Source organism: Cryptomeria japonica, chromosome 2, assembly GCF_030272615.1.
Source record: "Cryptomeria japonica chromosome 2, Sugi_1.0, whole genome shotgun sequence".
Classification (NCBI taxonomy): Eukaryota; Viridiplantae; Streptophyta; class Pinopsida; order Cupressales; family Cupressaceae; genus Cryptomeria; species Cryptomeria japonica.
Window position 1 is genome coordinate 542,597,662 of NC_081406.1, and position 12,445 is coordinate 542,610,106.

Below are 12,445 nucleotides of genomic sequence, written 5' to 3' on the forward strand. Positions count from 1 at the left end.
TAAATGTTCCTTTCTTATCCTTCTTGATTTTGCCTAAGTTATCAATCAACTCATCTTTTAACCATTCACATACATCAATTTTCACATTGTCTTTAACCATGTCATAAGCACTTTTAATGCATAAACTAGAAACTGAGTTAAGTCTATTTGCATGAGTTGCTTTGTACCCTAAAATCATGCTAACAAATCTCACATTTATATCAGTCACATCATTAACCCTCAGAGACCTTCTGTCTGATGTTGCACCAGTTAAGTTCATTACTAGGTCATTGGAGACCTTCTTAGTCTTGTCTGGTCTGTTACCGGTGGAAGGTAACCCTGTTACTGCTTTCACATCTTCCTTTGTTATTTTGTGTACTGAATCAAGCCAAAAGAATGAACCATGTACCCTACTTAAAACTATCTTAATCACCTCCTTGGGAAATTCAGGAATGCAGAGGATTTCAGTGAATCCTAGGGTTTCAACAATTTTATGTTTTGGTTTTACATTACCGGAATTGTCACATATAACAGTCTTATACATGCTTTTAATTCCTTCATCTCCTAATTCCTCTATGTTGCAATGAATATATATTCGGGGATCTTATGCGAAAACAACTCCCTTTGGAATTTGGGAAAAAGCACCTACATTGTCATCTTTCTTAGCTACCTCAGGAACTAGCTGAAATACGGGCCTAGGGCATTTTATAACCTCGACTACTGTAGGGTTTTCTATGAATTCAGGTGCAGAGGAGGATGCCATGATGATAAATACCTTTTTCTGCCTTTGGATGGATTGATTGCTGAAGTGCTTTGCCTCTTTGCTCGAAATCCCTTAGCTCTGCAAATTTCACGCTCTTTGAATGTTTGAAATCTCGGTGAAGTGAAATGGAGCCAAAACCACAAATTTATAATGTTTATTTGCCATCTACCACATTTAAAGTATGTCAGTTAAGTAGTCACTTAACATTGTCTGTTGGTATAGAAGTAATTTCCAACTTCTCACCATTAACTGAGGGAATTATAGCATATGTCTCATTGATTTCCAAACCCTCAAGAAATTTTTCTTCAATTTAATGAAGAGCTTCCTACCGATGGAGTATTACTCAGTCCTGCCGGTGAAGCATCACTCTGTCCTGCCGGTGAAGTGTTGATTGGTTCTACCGGTGGAGGAGTATTCCCAACAATATTTAGGTCTGACTTTCTAATCCATTGTTTTGAGAATTCTTGCTTAACCTCTTCAACTTTTTCTTTACCTTTCAAGCTAGAACTTTTGTTGTCTGCCGGTGATCCTTTACTTCTAAAGAATTTTGCAATATGCCCAATCTTGTTACATGCATAACAAGTCACATTATTATTCTGAATAGCTTTCTCATAACCTATTCTGGTTTGTGTTCTGCATTGATTATATAGGTGCCCAAATCTTCCACAAACATAACATCTCACATTCTTTCTGCAATTTTCAGAGTTGTGACCAACTTTGTTGCATTTTGAACATTGACCAGTGGGTGTGTTGATATTCTGATAATTTCTAGATCTACATTCATTTTCTCTATGACCATACTTATTACAATTAAAGCATTTTCCATTGAATTTATAAGCATTAGGTTTTCTTACCGGTTTGCTATGATCCTATGTATTTGCAGTACCGAAGCTTTCACCAGCTTCAAAGCCAATTCCAGAAGTGTCACCTTTAGGTTTTTGATTCTTCAGCAAGTTACCAAGTTCCTCTGAGCTTTTCTTGAATTTGTATTTATGTTGATTTGCAGTATCTAGTTATCTTTCTAAGACTTCTTTCTACCTCATCAGTTCATTGGAGTCATTCTGAGTGTGCATCAAATCTGTCTTCAACAAATCATTTTCATAACTAATTCTTGTGTTTTCATTTGCAGCATCACTTAGTCTTCTGGTCAAATCTTCTTCATTCTTCTTTCTATCTTCAATTTCTTTACAAACTCTCATAGTCATATCCTGCATCTCATTCTTTGTTGGCATGTTCTCTTGTTTTGGCTTGTTTAACATATCATTAATAGTTTCTTTTTCATCATTCTCATTTTGCATCTTTTCACAAAGTTATCTTCTCTTGTTTCTTGAAATGGTAAGATTTTCTTGAAGTGCTTGAATGATATCATGGGGTGCCTTTAGATCATCTTCTAGTTTGATATTTTTCAGTTTCTCTGCATCATAGTCTGAAAGAGCTGCTTCTAGTTGCTTCATCAGATTTTCCATATCTACCAGTGTCGATCTTCCTCAAGTTGTTAGGCTTCTGAAAATAGAGGACCAAGCTCTGATACCAATTGTTAGGATTCCCACAGATACTGAGAGGGGGGGGTGAATCAGTATCTAACCGGTGAATTGAATTTCTTAACTTAAAACATGTAGAACATATTATAACAGTGTACCGGTATACAATAAATAATGCAATAAACAGAATTAAAAGCAACCACATGAAAAACACACCATAACACAATGATTTAATGAGGAAAACTAGTGTGGGAAAAACCTCGATGGGATTTGTGACCCACAATATTCACTTACTGGCCAATAAGAGAATATTATTGCTACAAGAGGGGCCTGCACATGCAGGAAGGCCAACTACCTAGAGCTCACTGCTCAATGGGAAGTCTCACTGACTTACAATGATGGATTATATAAATCTAGTATCTTGTATTGCTTCAAAATAACATCTATAATGCCAGATCCAATACTGGTTTCTTCTCTGCTTCTTACATAAACCCTTAACCTATAATTTGCATAATAGGTCTGCCTTATTTCACCTAAATACAATCTTCTTCCTTACTATTAAATGTTCTACAATGATCTCTCTTATATAAGAGTCATTTTACAATGATGCCAAGTCGGCTTACAAATATTTTACAATAATAAACAAAATATAATATAACAAAAATCATGTCGGTCTCTATGTCGGTATGCTTCCTTTCTCTGCCAGTGTCAGTGGTCTGAGTGTCGATGTAGAGTCCGATCTTGCTAGTGCCGATAAAATGCCTTGTCGGTGCCATAGGATTGTAAGGTTGTCATCAATGATAAAACCTTCAATCACCTACAATGTCTCATTTGAGTGTGCATATGCCAACAGCCTCTATGTCACAAACCTCCAGGGGCAAGTTATTTTGGACATATCTCAGAAAGCTATCACAGAATGTTTTGGGATGGATGGGACAACCATCAAGGGGATCAACAAGCAAGCCTTGTTGAAAATGTATGAAAAGAATAAGGGAAGGATAAGAAGAGAATATCTACCAATATTTTTAAGAAAGTGTTAGGATAACCGGTGAACAACTGGGAGGGGGGGTGAATCAGTTGTTAACAGATTATAACATTTAATCCACTTAATAACCTTTAACATGATTAAGTACTGATAAAGCAGAAATAGATACCGGTAAACAATGCAACTTAACAATTAAACAGCTAATGAATGCAAAGCAACCATACCACATAACACCATGATTTGTACGTGGAAAACCCAGAAAGGGAAAAACCATAGTGGGAAGCCTACCCACAATTAGATGATACTTCTGTGGAAAGTATGTGATATAATGAGGGGCTTGCACATGCAGGAAGGCACACTACCTAGAGCATACTGCTCGTTATAAAAGAGTCTCACTGACTACAGAGAGGCTACAACCATCTCAAGATAAATGGACAACAATCCAAAATAAAGAACTACCAGAAATAGCATCTACCATGCTTGATTATAGTCTCAGTTAAGCTCAATACTAGAGGCCTTTGACCTCTTCCTTAATCCCAATTTGATCACCTATTATCGACCAAGTCTCCTTCGCATATGATATTGCATTTCAAGACCACGAACACTTATTTCATTCCCATACCACACATACCACAATCTACAATGAGATCTTACATCATTTTATACAAACCCTAAGGCCTAAACCAATTAGGTCAACCACCGAAAAGATATTACAATAAGATCATTACATAGATCCATATTACAATGATATGCCATATCAGCTTAAGACCAAAACAACAATAATAAATCCATAGATCATCCCAAAACATCCTGGTAACGTGTAGAGTACACGTTAACATGATACCGGTCCATAACCTAGATAGGTACCAGACCTATTTTGGGTCCACCACGCCAAAGTAATGTCTTCAAGTAGTTGAAGCATGATAAAAGAACATCTTCAACATCCTGGAATCCATCTACAAGCTACACCAACACCAATTATGCATCATGTCAAGATTCCTCGATGAGAGCTCTACCGGTAGAGCCTTAAACCAATGTCGGTAAGGGTTTACCAAAGTGTATGATAGCATATGATTACCAAGTCAATACCATCTGACCAAGACATGCTCCAGAAGCACGTACCATATGTAACCAATCACATTCCATAGATCCAAACATGTTGGAAGTGTCCAACAGATAGTCTCTTCTGTCGGTAACACTAGATCTTCTACAAGTAACCAAAACCTGTCTGTCAGTAACCAACCATAATAGCTAGTGTTGACATCAATGACAAAACATCAATGCAACACATAATCAATTCATCCATAATACCAACAATCTCCCCCTTTGGCATTGATGGCAACACTAGATGTGAAAAACATCTAAGTACCAAAAAATGCCAAACAAGTCTCCCCCTATGGAAGACAACCAATAATCTCCTGAATATCAATAACTCTCCCCCCGTGAATGATATCTCTATAAAGTTCTGAATTTTTTTTTTCACATCACTATCTCTCTCCCTTTGACATCAATGCCAGAAATCTGACAAAAATATCAAAGCAAGAATATAAACCTTTGTATCTCAAAGCTGACTACTCCCCCTGAGTAGTAGCACCACTCATTAGTGTCAGAATGAATAATGTCTCTGGTAATGCATGTCGAACTGATGACAAACTGAATCAATCAAGTCTCTACCAGAGGGGCAGAAACCCCTAACCTGTCTCTCAAATACTCAAATGATTCCTTAGATAGCGGTTTAGTGAATACATTTGCAATCAATTCTTTAGTGTTCACATAAACCAGTTTGACTTCCTTTGCTTCTATCGTGTCCTTCAGAAAGTTATACTTTATTGATATATGCTTAGTCTTAGAGTGAAATATCGGATTCTTAGACATGTCAATAGCTGCAGAGTTATCACAATACATAACTACCAGTTCACTACAATTTAGCTTGATATCCTTCAACATTTTCTTCATCCAAAAGACTTGAGTGCAATTAGTTGCTGCTGCAACATACTCAGCTTTTGCAGTAGATAAAGAAATGCATGATTGTTTTTTGTTGATCAATGAAACTAGTTTCTTTCCAAGAAAGAAAGCTCCCCAGAAGTGCTCTTCATGTCATCAGTATGTCCTGCCCAATATGAGTCACTATATGCACATAAAGTGAAATCATCATTTTTAGAATACCATAAACCATATTCTATTGTTCCTTGCAAATACTGGAATATCCTCTTTACTGCACATTCATGATTTTCTTTAGGATTACTTTGATATCTAGAAACAATACTTACTACATTCATAATATCTGGTCTAGTCTGAGTTAAATATAACAAACCACCAATCATAGACTTATACCTTGTTGGATTTACTAGTGTAGAAGTATCCTTGATAGATAATTTCTCACTTGTCACCATAGGAGTACTTACCGATTTGGAAAATATCCATACCAAACTTCTTCAACAATTCCCTCAAATGCTTAGTTTGACAAATAAAAATCCCTTTGTCAGTTTGAGTAATCTGCAAACCTAAGAACAATCTCATCTCACCAATCATGGACATTTCAAATTCATTCTTCATATTGTTAGCAAATTCCATGCACAATTTATCTTCTCCTCCAAAAGTGATATCATCAAAAAGTACTTCAATAATCAAAATATCATTACCAATGATCTTATAATATAAATTACTATCACCACTACCTTTAGTGAAACCAAGCTTCAAAAGATATTTATCCAACTTTGCATACCAAGCTCTAGGAGCCTGTTTCAATCCATATAAAGCTTTCTTCAATCTGCAAACCATATCTTTATCATGTGTTAGTGAAAATCCGTCAGGTTGCTCAATGTATACTTCTTCTTCAAGTTCACCATTAAAAAATGCACATTTAACATGCATTTGATAAACCTTATAGTTCTTATAAGCTGCATAGGCAAGAAATAGTCTAACAGGTTCAATTCTAGCTACAGGTCCAAATGTCTCACCATAATCAATTCCTTCCATTTGAGAATATCCTTTACAAACCAATCTAGCCTTGTTTCTTACAACTTGACCATCCTCATTCAGTTTATTCCTAAAAACCCATTTAGTTCCAATAACATTCTTGTTTTTAGGTCAGGGAACTAAAGACCAAGTTTCATTCTTTTCTATCTGATCTAATTCATCTTTCATAGCCTTTAACCAATGTTCATCCTTACAAGCTTCAATAATAGATGCTGGTTCAAATTGAGAAATAAGACATACCTCTTCATTTGCCAATCTTCTTCTTGTCATAACTCTCTTGTTCCTATCTCCAATGATTTGATCTTCAAAATTATTTAATCTTACATACCTTGGTGTCTTCTGAACTTCAGGTTCACTGCTCTGATCATCAGTCACAGTTGAATTTTATGATTGTGTTGATGTAACTATCTCAGTTTCCTGTACCGGTTGAGGCATTGCCCATTTAGTTAATGATCATTTCCACTGCCGGTTTTGGTTCATCTTCCTTTAAAGCATAGAACACCCATTCCTTTCCATTGCTAGATCCACTAGTAGGGTCTTTTGTCGATTCATCTCCAGATTCATCAGTTATTGCCTTCTGGACCAATCTTATTACATGAAAAACATTTAAAAGGTGTTTTTCCTTCATACTTACTTCTTGTCGAACCTTTAAGTACTCTTCTAGCAAATAAGGCTTCAAGTTGCTCAAATTCTTCATCTTCTTTCCTCATGTCTTCCAATTCTTTTGCATATAAGACTTTCCAATCACTTTTGCCGGTAGATGATGATGATGATGCATGAAAAGCAGGTTCAGACTTTACAACTCTAGAAGATCCAAATTCTTCAAGCTCAAAAGCAGATAATTTCCCAATCAGAATGTCTCTGTTAACTAGAAGAATTAGTAATTGTTCTCAACTCATTAATTGCAGTTGCCTTCATCTTGTAAGCCGATGGAAGGGCTCTCAAGACTTTGGAAACTATTTCATCTTCACTCAAAAATCCTCCACAACATTTAATTCCCATAACAATATCATTTACGCTTTCCATAAACACAACAATTCTTTCATTATCTTTCATCTTCAAGTTTTCATATCTTACCCGGTAACCATCAAGTTTAGCAATTCTGATAGTAGGATCACCTTCATTCAAAGTTTGCAATTTATCCCACATAACCTTAGCCAATGATTTATCAGTCAATCCCATGATCTGTTGATCAGTAAGTGCACATAAGAGGGCATCTCTAGCTCTGCAATCATTTTCAATATTCTTGTCCAAGTCTGGAGGAGAAAGATTGCTAGATGTTGAAACATAAGGTGTGTATCCTTTCTCAGTGATCTCCCAAATATCCTTGCCAAGACATCTAAGATGAGTCTCCATTCGAATTTTCCATATCCCATAATTTGTTCCATCAAGCTTAGGGATTTCTCTTCTGAAAATAGTTGTCAGTGGATTAGAAGTGTTAGCTACCATAGGATCTACCTCAAGCGGTTAAGATTCTACACAAGAGGGCCAAAGCTCTGATACCAATTGTTAGGATAATCAGTGAATAATCCAGAATAAAGAACTGCTAGAAATAACATCTACCATGCCTGATTACAGTCCATGTTAAGCTCAATACCGAAAGCCTTTGGCCTCTTTCTTAATCCCAATTCGATCACCTATGATCGACCAAGTCTCCTTCACATATGATATTGCATTTCAAGACCACAAACACTTATTCCATTCCCATACCACACATGCCACAATCTACAATGAGATCTTACATCATTTTATACAAACCCTAAGGCCTCAACCAATTAGGTCGGCCACCTAAAAGATATTACAATAAGATCATTACATAGATCCATATTACAATGATATGTCATGTCGGCTTAAGACCAAAACAACAATAATAAATCCATAGATCATCCCAAAACATCCCAATAATGTGTAGAGTACACGTTAACATGATACTGGTCCATAACCTAGATAGGTACCAGACCTATTCTGGGTCCACCACGCCAAAGGAATGCCTTCAAGCAGTTGAAGCACGATCAAAGAACATCTTCAGCATCTTGAAATCTATCTAGAAGTTGCACCAACACCAATTATGCATCCTGTCAAGATTCCTCAGTGAGCGCTCTGTCGATAGAGCCTCAAACCAATGTCGGTAAGGGTTTACCAGAGTGTATGATAGCATCTGATTACCAAGTCAATACCATCTGGCCAAGACGTGCTCCAGAAGCACGTACCACATGTAACCAATCACATTCCATAGATCCAAACATGTCGAAAGTGTCCAACAAATAGTCTCTTCTACCGGTAACCAAAACCTGTCTATCGGTAACTAACCATAACAACTAGTGTTGACATCAATGACAAAACATCAATGCAACACATAATTAATTCATCCATAATGCCAACAAAAAGATCTCCAAGTTTACCCCCAGCTACATTTTGCGATCTAAGACAGAGCCATTTGCACTGGACAAATTTGAGACATATTTTATAAGAACATATTATGCCTTGTGCCAGGTCTTGGGACAAGATTGTGGGCTTACATTATTTCTAGTAGATTACATGATGCTAGTAGTATTCATTTAGCACATGGCTACCAATGTGCTTTATGACTTTGCAACCATTCTTCAGACCAAGTTATGTGAGAGCCTGGTTAAAGAAAAAGATGAAAAGACTGCACTGAATTTCAAGCACTATTCTTTGGTGTGCCATCTCCTTTTGTATCAGAACAGGTCAGACTGGTCCCCAAAGCTGAATATCAAGATGTTGGATCCATAGATAGGGTTGCCATGGCTGGTTCAAAGATGGATACAAGTGTGGGACAAGGGCTCTCATCTTGGAGAGTATTGTTTATTCTCTGATTATTTTGTCAAGAAAATTTTGGATATGTTGAGTGTTGAATTGCCAAGGCTACCTAGGCATATAGTTAAAGTGTTGATAATTTAGGCATGCAGAGATCCAAATGTACAATATGTAGAGGGGGCATTTAGCCATAATTTTGGAGACTTGTTTTTCTATCAGGACTACACCATCATTAGGTGCTATGGTTTTGAAAAGGCTCCCCACGGGTTGCCCATATTTGTTTCTCCTAGGGTTGCATTCTTATTATTCATGTGGAAAATGATGTGGGTTGACAAGGATCAAATCCCAAAGAGGAAGGGGAGGCATCTCCCTAAAGCCATTGTATTCGGATAATTTGAAATTGGTTGTGATAACTTGGAAAAGATCCAAGATTTTTTGGTCACAAACTATAGATTCAAGGTAAGAAGTGCTAGGAATTATGACCCTAAGGGGTATATAGGTTACTTAAGTTTAAATAAGTTAAAGGAGAGGAACTATCATCATGAATTCTATGAAATTGAAGATTTGTTGAGGAATGCTCTTCCCAGGGAAGTCATCCAAAGTAAGAAAAAATGGGACATGCTGAAGAAAATTCAAAGGGAGAGGATGGAAGAAGATAAGAACTACACAGGGCTACTCAGAAAAGAGTTCCAATTTGATATTGCAAGGATGATTATCCTTCTCTGGTCTATAGATAAGATCATCGAAGATGAAATTGAAAGGAGAGAGACCAAAGAAAAAGGGCATAAATTTGAAGATAATCCTATTGCACACATCCCCATATTTTCCAAGAAGGGGGTGGTCATCACGGAAGAGGTGCAACCTGAGTCTTCAAAGACAACAGCTAAGGGTAAAGGGTCGATGGTGGGAGAACATGGACAGAAGCTAGAGGGGTAGCCAGAGGCTTCAAGGTCAAGCACCAAGGGTAAAGGACTAATGGTGGGAGAGATCAGAAGGGTGGAGAAAGGTAAAACTAGGATCTCATATTTTGTTGATATCACTGAGACCGGTGATCCAAATGTGCCCCCTCCTTCCCCTCCAAAGGATTTTTTCCATGAAGAGGCACCCGTCGAGAAATTGGATGAAAATGACAGAGCTCTGGTACCAGGTGTTATTCTAGCTGAGGAAGTGGATGATGAAAGGGCGGTTGATGCAAGGGAATTCATGTGAGATGACAATTTTGTGAATTCCCAGGAGTTTATGTCTTTTTGGCTTAAAGAAAAACTAAGAAATCCAGCTTCTAGGGAAGAAGTAAATATTGACCCCAATAAAATTCAATGCACTCTTGAGGAATCCATAGAAATGGTGACCAATAGTGGCATAATTCTAGTTCTTGGATGGGATCACATGAAACTATTTTTGTTAGACCAAGTTGTTAGGCAGAATGACCCAAGGTATGTGAAAGAATATGAAAACTATGGGTCTGGAGTTAATGTAAATATCAAAGCCTTTGTTGTTTGGGCAAGGGGATCAAGTGTAAATAGGTCAATTCTTTCTTTTGGGCTAGAGCACTAGTGGGGAGAAGAAATCTTAATGACAACCAGTGACACCACAACAAGAGAGGTTGTTTCTCTAACTTCCCATGCAACACAATTTTCTCAGTTGGTAGTCCAAGACTTAGAAGAAAAACATAATGCTTTGAGGGATAGTTTGTCCAAGTAGTATCATGATTATAATTTGTTATTCATTGAGAATTGTAAACTAAAGGAGAAATTGAATAAAGCAGAGGCAGGGACCCTAGGGGAATAAGACCTGAGGAATTGGAAAGGGCTACCACAGAGCTTCAGGAGGCTAAGGAATAAGCCTCCAGGACATATTTTAAAATCGGGAGAGATACAATTTTGAAGGTATCTGGAAAAGTCATGGATAGATTAGAGGAGTTCCATGCCAGTTATTCCTCCCTAGCAAAAATTGACATTGATTTAGATTCCATTCTTTCATTCTTTTTGCCCATTAAAGCTACTTGGATTCTTAAAGGGCAGCAACTAAAGGAGGTTCTCTTGGTTGCTTCACAAAGGAAAGGGAGTGAAGCTAAAGAAATACAAGTCACATGGAAGAATTATAATACATTAATCAAAGATCTCTCTGACATTGAGAAAGAGAAGAAAGCAATGAATGATAGATTTGAATCATTCAAAGGATTGCAGTGATGGGATATCCCTTCAATTTTGACACCCATGCAACACATTAAAGACTTGGTCTCCTCGCATGCAAAATTTAAAAAGGCTATTTTAGGGGTTCTAGAAGCCTTGGAATCAGATCCAAACTAGGAGGCCTCATACAGTATAGTTTTGGATAGAATCATGGATGTTGAGGGGTTGTACCACAAGTTTGTTGTGGAAGCAGTAGGGGTACCAGCACAGGCAACTAGGACAGCTATGAATAGGCTGGAAGGCCTAAAAGCTTTTGAATGGCCAATTGACAAGATGGAGGAGTGGTACATCAAGTACTGTGTTGTCCTCCAACAAGTCTTAGAAGAAAAAGAAGAGGACTAGTCTCTATTTTTGTCATTTTGTCTCCCTTCCTTGCAGGCCTGCTACACCAGTTAGTGACTTCTCAACTAGCAAGGAATGAATGATTAACAAGGAGGGTACCACGCTATCAACAAGGACATCTTTTGATGTACTTCTTCCTAGTTAGGGTTTTTTGACATCTATGCTCATTGGCCTGAAGCTTGTTTTGCTACCTTGTGTCATAAAAGGGAATTTAGGGCCTTAAGTACTATTCCAAAAAATTTGTGATCATGTACTAAAGAAAGGCTTACAAGTAATAAAAGGACATAGTTCTACAAGAGTATTGCACCACAATTCTGTGAATGTACTTGTTTCGACTTGAAGATCAATAAAGAATACATTCTCTCTTCTAGTTTCCTATTGTGTTCAAGTGTTGTATTAGTTTCAAATTCTTAGAGTGTTCTAAACTTGTCTATTCTAAATGATTATGTGTATGATTTGATGGGTTGCATTTGCAACAAATGAATTAAATTCTATGAAAAAATACTGCAACATAGGGTGAACTAGTGTGAGATGGAGTTAAGGTTTTGTTTCTTGAGTTGAATGTTTATGAAAGGCATTTATGTTCAAAGATCTCCGGGGGATTAAAACCTAAATCCAGTACTCCTACCACTTAACCATGAGTTAGTGGTTATTTCTCTAGAGTGTGGGAACCTGTTGATTTGAGTACCAACACTCAATTTATTGAAGATCAATAAAAGATATCATTTTTTGTTCTCATCTCATTTTGTTGTCCATATGTTATATGAGTTTCATCTACTTATAGCATTTTCAACTTGTCTTTTCAAATAAAAATATATGTGTGTTGATGGGTTTCATTTGCAGCAAATGAACCAAATTTTGTCAATAACATAGTAACATAAAGTGTATGAGTTAATTGATCATTCTATTGATAAATTGAATTGTTTTAACACTTAATTGTTGTTGC